This window comes from Aulostomus chinensis, chromosome 6 (assembly GCF_037954235.1).
Source record: "Aulostomus chinensis isolate RoL2024-O1b breed Wild chromosome 6, RoL_Achi_v1.0, whole genome shotgun sequence".
Lineage (NCBI taxonomy): Eukaryota > Metazoa > Chordata > Actinopteri > Syngnathiformes > Aulostomidae > Aulostomus > Aulostomus chinensis.
This window is the reverse complement of record NC_141325.1, coordinates 19,357,254-19,364,971: the sequence shown is the minus strand read 5'-3', so window position 1 is coordinate 19,364,971 and position 7,718 is coordinate 19,357,254. Positions and strand designations below refer to the sequence as shown.

The 7,718-nt window shown below is 44.7% G+C and overlaps 1 pseudogene; it reads left to right on the top strand.

Moving 5' to 3' along the window:
- Positions 1–4,369: 4,369 nt before the first annotated feature.
- Positions 4,370–7,297, top strand: LOC147260390 (intraflagellar transport protein 20 homolog pseudogene; annotated as a pseudogene).
- The last annotated feature ends 421 nt before the right edge of the window (positions 7,298–7,718 follow it).

Below are 7,718 nucleotides of genomic sequence, written 5' to 3'. Positions count from 1 at the left end.
CAAGTGTGGTGCCTCACTCTGTTGGAAAAATGCGTGTGGCGACAATAGAATTTATTGTCCACTTTTTCTATTCTCCATTTTTGTCGACAACGTCGGCTAATCGTTGCAGCCCTACGAATTAAGTGTTTTTTTAAAAGCGCCTGTAACACAGCAGTAGGCCTAAAGGTGCAGTAACGTCTGTTTAAAATATAACCAGCCTACCAGAAACCGCCAGCCGCACCGTTGTATACACCGCAGCGTTCAAAGGGGGGGGGGGGGGGGGGGGTAGCGGCTTATAGTCCAGAATTATATATAATTTTATTTTAATATTTCGAGATCACAATAATCTTACAATTTACAACTACAATTAAACAAATGAACAAACACAAAGAAAATACTTTGTTCAGATATTGCGCAGTTTTGGTGTTGCTGGGCTTTCCGCACATGCCGGCTACCTGCTGACACATCGAGTGCTGTCAAACGTCTCTCAAGAAGGCGAAATTGCCGAAATTGCACAAGAAAGGAGAAAGAAGGTCAAAACTTTGACTTAATAAGAAGACACGATACACGTTTTTGAGACAAATAACATCCATTTCAATCGGACACTTATAATTTCTTTTCCCAAGCCACACAGAGCCGCCACATAAGGATGTAAGAGCCGCATGCGGCTCCGGAGCCGTGGGTTGCCGACCCCTGGTCTAGATGAAGAACACAATGCTTGTGCCTGATCAGAGCTGAGATACCTCCCTTCCAACCCCAAGAGCTGCCAGCCAATCAAGAAGCCTACTACCATCAAGCTCCAAGAGGCTTCATAACGCTTACTTTCTATGCCTGTTAAACTCAATGGAACTGTTAGCTTATTTTTTTCTTTTACCGTAATTACTACCTGCCACAGATGTTAAGTTCACATTAACTAACAACTAACAAGAGCAAAAGAGTGTCTGTTTGTTGTCTTTTGCATATTACGTCACATATCTCAAGTTTTACTGGGACTGCTTCCCTGCAAGTGGACTGTTTCCCTGCATTTGCCACACATCTATGACCAATAAATACAGAAAAAGGTTTCTGTGCTGGCCGGAACTATGTTTTGGTAGTAGATGGTGCTATTATTAGCTGTATTCTCATCTAATGCCTTGTGTTAGCAAATAGTAGTGTTTCGGCTGAGACAGGAAATATGAAGCGTTCAACATTTAGTTGTGGCAGACAGAGACAGAAGCAGTTTTTTTCTCACATGCCAACCCATGCATCTCCAGTCATTCATCATTTGCTTTTTTATGCAAATTACTTTTTACAATCAACATGTTTTAAAGAATTGTTAAATACTATTTCTGATTTGGCCAGTATTAAGGGAACCTCAGTGGGAAATGTTTTACCCTTTTCATTTTTACATATAGTGACATAAATGTGCAGCATTTCTATTCATGCAAGCTACTCAAAGAAGTTTACAAAGTTTATTTTATATCATTTAAAAGGTAATTAATGTCATATAGGATGAATATATTTTGTAAAAAAAAATGAGAATATAAAATCTCAACAGTTTTATTACCCATTTTTACCAGTGAGCAGCACACAGACTCATGGGCCAGCCCATTCTCCATCAAGTCAGTTATTTTCTCTCAGCACCCAGTAAGCCCTCAGTCTAGTTTGAAGTCAAGACCTTCAAACCAGACTGATCTTCAATCTGACCCTTATCTGGTGTATTAGCTGACCAAACATTTGTTCTGGAAATAAAGCGATTAATTAATGTTTTATATAAAACACAAAGTAATAGTAATAATTAAAACAACAGAGAGTGTACAGGCATTAACACATAAGATGTTATCTGTAGTATATTGTTTGCTTACTGATAACAAGTTTTATGTGGATGAACATGGCGTGACAGTTGTTGATGTGGTTAATGGACTTGCAAAGTATCAGCAAAAACAGAGACACCACACACAGCCCTCCAGGGGCCTCATGTATCAACGCGGTTTACGCAAGAAAAACTTGCGTACCCAAGGATCGACGCTCACGTTCAGATGTATCAACGCGAAATGTTTGTCGATTCTTGCGCTGTTTCACGCCAACACCGGAGGCGCCGTTGAAGTTGAAGCCGATTCTTGCGTTGACTGCACTTTGGTACGTTGGCGACACCCTGTGGTGGTGTTTGGTAACTGACATTATTTGACAACTGCACATACATCATGGAACAAAAAAGCCTTCCAGCGGGAGATGACGGACCCTTCTGTGCGGGGGCGGGGGCGTGGCCCTCATTGAGGGGAAGTCCGAGGGCGGTGTGTCGCTGCATTTTCCTTTCACTACAGTTGCAGAGTGGGGCAGAATGTTTGTCATTGCATTTAGTTCCTACTCAGTCTTTGTCTGGGGGCCCCTGACAGCTCGGGTCCCCAAGAACTTGCCTGGTTTGCTTGCCTTGTTGCGACCAGCCTGACCAGGCCCTGCCCTGGGTGGTGGACCTGATCATTCAATAATATTATATTAAATATTAAAGCGCAATTTGCAGCAATAGCCGGATTCTCTAATGTATCGGAGCCATTGACAGAACTCATGTTGCCATAAAAGCGCCGTCCCATGAGGAATTCAGAGGCTGGAGGGATGGACGCCGATTGCGCCCGGGCAGCCGTCCTCGCACGCCAGAATTTCATTTCCACAATGTGAAAGGGTAAGCAGCGATTACACAATTCATGAAGCCAGATGAATTTATTTTGTCCACGAAATGTTCCCGAACATTTATCAGCCAGTCGAGCCGCTCATTGTCCCCGTTATTCCCCTCATAATGTCCTCCTGCGACTACAGGACCGCCTGTGTGAGGACGGGCTGGCCCGAATGCCGCTGGTCCTGGCGGATGAATGAGCCGGCAGGGGTGCTGCACATCGGCGGCATGGCTGACGGATCAATTTCTGTTAAACATATTGGTTTATTTAAATTGCTGATTCTGTGTATTTGTTGCCTTTACATTTGAATTTAGTCCTACGTTAGCCTCTAATACGCAATACTTGCATGTATCTCATACTAAAAAAACTACGGTCGCAAGAATCTCGAAAGTTGCGTACGCACAAAAAAAATCCGGCTGTATCAACATGTGCCAGCGCCGGAAACCACGCACGTGTCCCAATCAGCGTGGAATTGAGCGCAGATGTCGGAGTGACCGGGCCCGCCCCCGTTACGCCCATCTATGAATACGCAAATTTATTTAAATAAGGTCTCCGCTGTCGGCGCTTGCAAAATAATGTCAAAGAAGAAGAGGTTCAATAAACGTTGTGAGTGGGATAAGAAGTGCGAGGGGGTAACGCGGTGGGTTCCGAGCAACGCACCCCCGCGGAGATTAAAAAAAAGTGGTCGGACCTGTTATTGGCTAAAGTTCCCTTCTAAGTGTTGTTTATCATCATGTTCATACATCTTAACCACTTCTAATGACAAAAACAACGAGTCGCTACTCGTGTTTGAGGTTTTACGACGACGGTGGAAAAGTGTTCGCTCCTCTTTTACTGAACGGTCAAAGTGATACAGAGCAGTTTTCCTCACTAAACCTGCGCAAGGATCACTACGTCATCAGCTTGTACCACTGCTAGCGCTCTGAAAGAAATCAACTTTTTTGTTGACATGTCTGAAGATCTTCCATAAAGTGGCTGTGAAATGAAGGAACTGACTTAGGCTACACCTAAAAAGTCAAACTTAAGTGCCAGGTCAGATATCCAGTCCACCACTGGTAATTGGTCATCATCCAAATGTCCAAGTGTTGGACTCAACAGTCTATTGAAGTTGCCACCAATGCACAGTCACAAGAGAGGGCCAGTTCTGCTCAAAAATGGGTAGGCTTCTGATTACATACACAAAACATTTCCTTGTAGTGAACAGGGAGACATTTGTATAAGCATTTAATAGGAAGCTTCAAACTTGCTTGACTGCAGATGAACCCACATACATGGGAGTGGGTGGCATAGTATACTAATCATAGGCCACATCATACAATGAATCAAGCAACATCAAGCCTGTGGGCAGAAACAAAATAGATGACAGGCTTTTAGAGCGTTATGAGGACCATAGGGTACATTCACTGGTCCAGTGATTAAATAATATCAATGCATTTGCAAAATGTAATTGTAATTGTGTGCTTGTAGTTTGTTTCTCTCCTTGCATTTTATATCTCTGGCAGAGTATAGCCAGACTTTCGCAGGGTAACTATTGAGAGATCGCTGTGATGATTCTGATTGGCTGTCAAAATGACAGTCAGGATGGTGGATAGCGTTGATCCTCTGTGACATCATCAATGTGGCTGTCATCATCACTGACAGTGATCAGAAAGCTCTGATGTTCAGTGAGTTCACTCAACCCGACATGGTGCTATAAGAGGAGTGGTTCTGCTAATGGTCCAAGAGCAGAACGACAGTGACACAATGGCATTTCATAAACTGTTTGGACCCTTGCTGACTTCTCAACGTGTTCCCGTTTCACCTGCCATGGCAACAGGCACATCAGCAAAGGAATGGTTTTATATTGACAAGCTCAGACATCTGAGGATACTGGAGCCAGAAATCAGGCAAAAACCCTCAGAGCTCATGGTCAAGTGCAAAGAATTCCTTGACAAAATGAAGCAGTTTGAGCAGACAGAGGGAGGTCTGACTGAGCGGCTAGAAGAGCTGGGAAAAGAGGTGGAGAAAGAAAAGTTGAAGGCCATCGGAGCAAGAAACCTGCTGGAGTTGGTGGCAAACCAAAGGGAGACACAACGCCGGCAGCTTCAGGCTAAAATCTCAGAGAAGAGGATGCAGCTGAAGAGGCTAAGGATTGAGCAGGAAATCTTGTCTGAAGTGGAGGCTAAACAGAAATCCTTCATTCACCACTTCACTCTGCAGAGGTGAAGATGTGACACAGACCGGCAGGAACATACGTCCATGAGCAGTTCCTCTCCTAAACTTGTCCTCCTCCTGGAGACCCGTCAAGTTGACCCCAGCCTGCTCCAGTTCCCCATGACCCTTACACAGGACAAGCAGTAGCCTGTAGACCAGGGGTCACCAATGGGAGGACTGCTGTCCGTGACCCAGAAGCCGCCCCATACAGACCAGGACCTCCAGCGAAAAGCGAAGGTTATGATTTAAAACTGTGCATTTGTTTTCAGTCAAGAAGACCTGAAGCACAGACGAATCCTGTTGGAAAAGCACCAAAAGCTTTGGTTCAAGCCAGGAGGAGGTACTTCCTCTACCGCTTCTCTCCTCGGTGGACCCACCCTGCTCAAGCCATGAGGAGGAGTCGGTACTCCCTCTACGCCCACTTACTGAGGAGGACCCACCCTGTTCAAGCCAGGAGGAGGAGCCTCTACTTCCTCCATGCCCACCTACCAAGGAGGACCCGCCCTGCCAAGCTTCACCCATAGCACCCTCCTCTCTGGGCACACTATCCCCCTCCTCCCCCCTCGTGGATTTTCCAACCGAACTGAAAGAACTGGAGAATGCTGGAGTGAGACTTCGCAGCACGCCTCTCCACCACTCCCGCCACAGGACCGTCTTTTCCCCCAAAACCCCCCTTATCGTCAAAAATCCCCCAAACAGCACCGTGCCCCTCCTCCTCCACCACGACGAGGGATACTACAACAGCATCCTCTCCCTCAACCTGATAAGAGCACAGGACACACAGTGAGGAACGCCACGTTCTCAACAAGCTCTTGCTGATATGTTTTGGGTCCAGGCAAGGATAATCACAGTTTTATCTTTTCCCAGGATAGCCTGCAGCCCGATGTGGTAACGTCATCAATCCCAGTCTTGATAAGTAATAGACACACTAATCTGCCTAGAAACAGAAGGCACCCAACAAGAACTTATCAAATTTAGCCTCCATCCCTCGTCAGCCTATCATGAAAAATAGTACAGATAATTTCTCTAGCACACTACATTCAGCTCTTTTAAATGTCAGATCTTTAGCTGGAAAAACATTCTTTATCAACGATTTTATCATCAAGTACAATCTTAACTTAATGTTTTTAACTGAAACCTGGACAACAGTGCAACCGTTCTTATTGAGTCAACCCCCCCTAAGTTCAGTTTTATGAGTGAAACGAGGAAGCATAAAAAAGGAGGGGGAGTAGCTCTATTATTCAAGGACTCAATGCAATGTAAGCGGATGTATGATGGTAGTTTTGCCTCCTTCGAAAATGTGGCCCTTCAGTTGAAGTCTGCTATCAAAGCAATATTCCTGAACATCTACAGACCTCCTAAATACAGTGTGAACTTTTTTAATGACTTTACTGAATTGCTGTCTATAATCTGTATTGACTTTGACTGTGTAGTGATTGTTGGTGATTTAACATTCATGTTGACAATCCCCAGGACAGAGGCACTAAAGAATTGTGCTGTCTCCTTGATAACTATGGTTTGACCCAACATGTCAGAGCCCACACGTAACAGAGGTCACACTCTAGACTTAATTATTTCCAAGGGCCTGAACATACCTACAGTTATGGTTACTGATGTTGCTATCTCTGATCACTCCTGTGTATTTTTTGAGAGTGCTATTTCTGTGCAAACTACTACTCAGACAGAGGTAATTACCAAGCGGCTTATCACTGACGACACTAGTGAAGTTTTTAATAAGAATTTTACTCCTCTGCCTGCTCTCTCACGGCTCTCAGTCAATGAGCTTGTAGAAGATTTTAGTTCTAGAATTAAAGCTGCAAGCAGCGTTGTTAGGGCCTGAGCCCCCGCGCGCCCGCGGCCGGGTCCCAAACGCCGGCCCCAATCCAACGGTGTGAGAACGAAATCGGTGCGACTTGTAGTTGAGGAGATAAAAGCCTGTTCGATCGAAGTGCGATGCTCGGTCTGAGTGCTGAGCTGAGAGCTGCCCTTCAAATAAACCCTCCCCCCTGCTCTCTACCAGCTTTGTCAGACTGGAGAGCAGAGGAGGACTGAGACAGTTTTACTGTTTCAAAGCCTAATAACTCCTCAGATCCTGGCCCAAAGTGTCATCAAATAGCATAGTCTTGTAGGCATTTTTGTCAGGAATCCAACGGTGTGTTTCTCTAAGCTATGGGAGTTGTAGTTTAGATGTGATCAGTGATTGTTTGAGACTATGTACCCAAGAGGAGATCTGCTCCCCATTGACTTCCATTATAAGTGACAAAAGTGTCCCAACTTTGAGGGCTTATAAAATGGGAACCGGGTGGTTTATATTGTAGCCTTTCTTAACTTTTGATCCTTAAAGTGTCTTGAGTCATGTGTTCAATTTTGGAAGCCATCGCGTGAACGGTCTAGGAGGACATAGATTTTGTTTGGGGAGTGTTATCAACCAAAATTGGACCTTTGTGTCCAAATTGTGCAAATCTGGTTAGAGTTAGAGCAGTGGTACCTGTGTGGGATTTTTCGGTCTCAACGAGACGGTGTCTCTAGGACGTTCCTACGGTGTGTTATGGTGTTTTTTGTGTCTCTAGGTGGCGCTATTGAGTTTTTCCAGATTTTTTTTTCAGAATATCACATTTTTTTGCCATCGCCGACGTGTCTACTAAAATTCGCAAAATTCGGAGCATGTTTAGGGGGTCAAATTAAGGATAGAAGTGACGTTATAAGAAAGAATAATAAAGAAAGAAACAATTCCTTGCGAAACAGATCTTCTCTTGCCCCCCCATTGAAACCAATGTTATACCTCACCCCCTCTACCGTCCCCTGACCTGCCTGTGAAATTTGGTGAGATTTGGAGTTTGTTAGGGCCTGAGCCAGAAGGTACTTCAGGCGAAGACCCTATTATGTTTCGAAGTC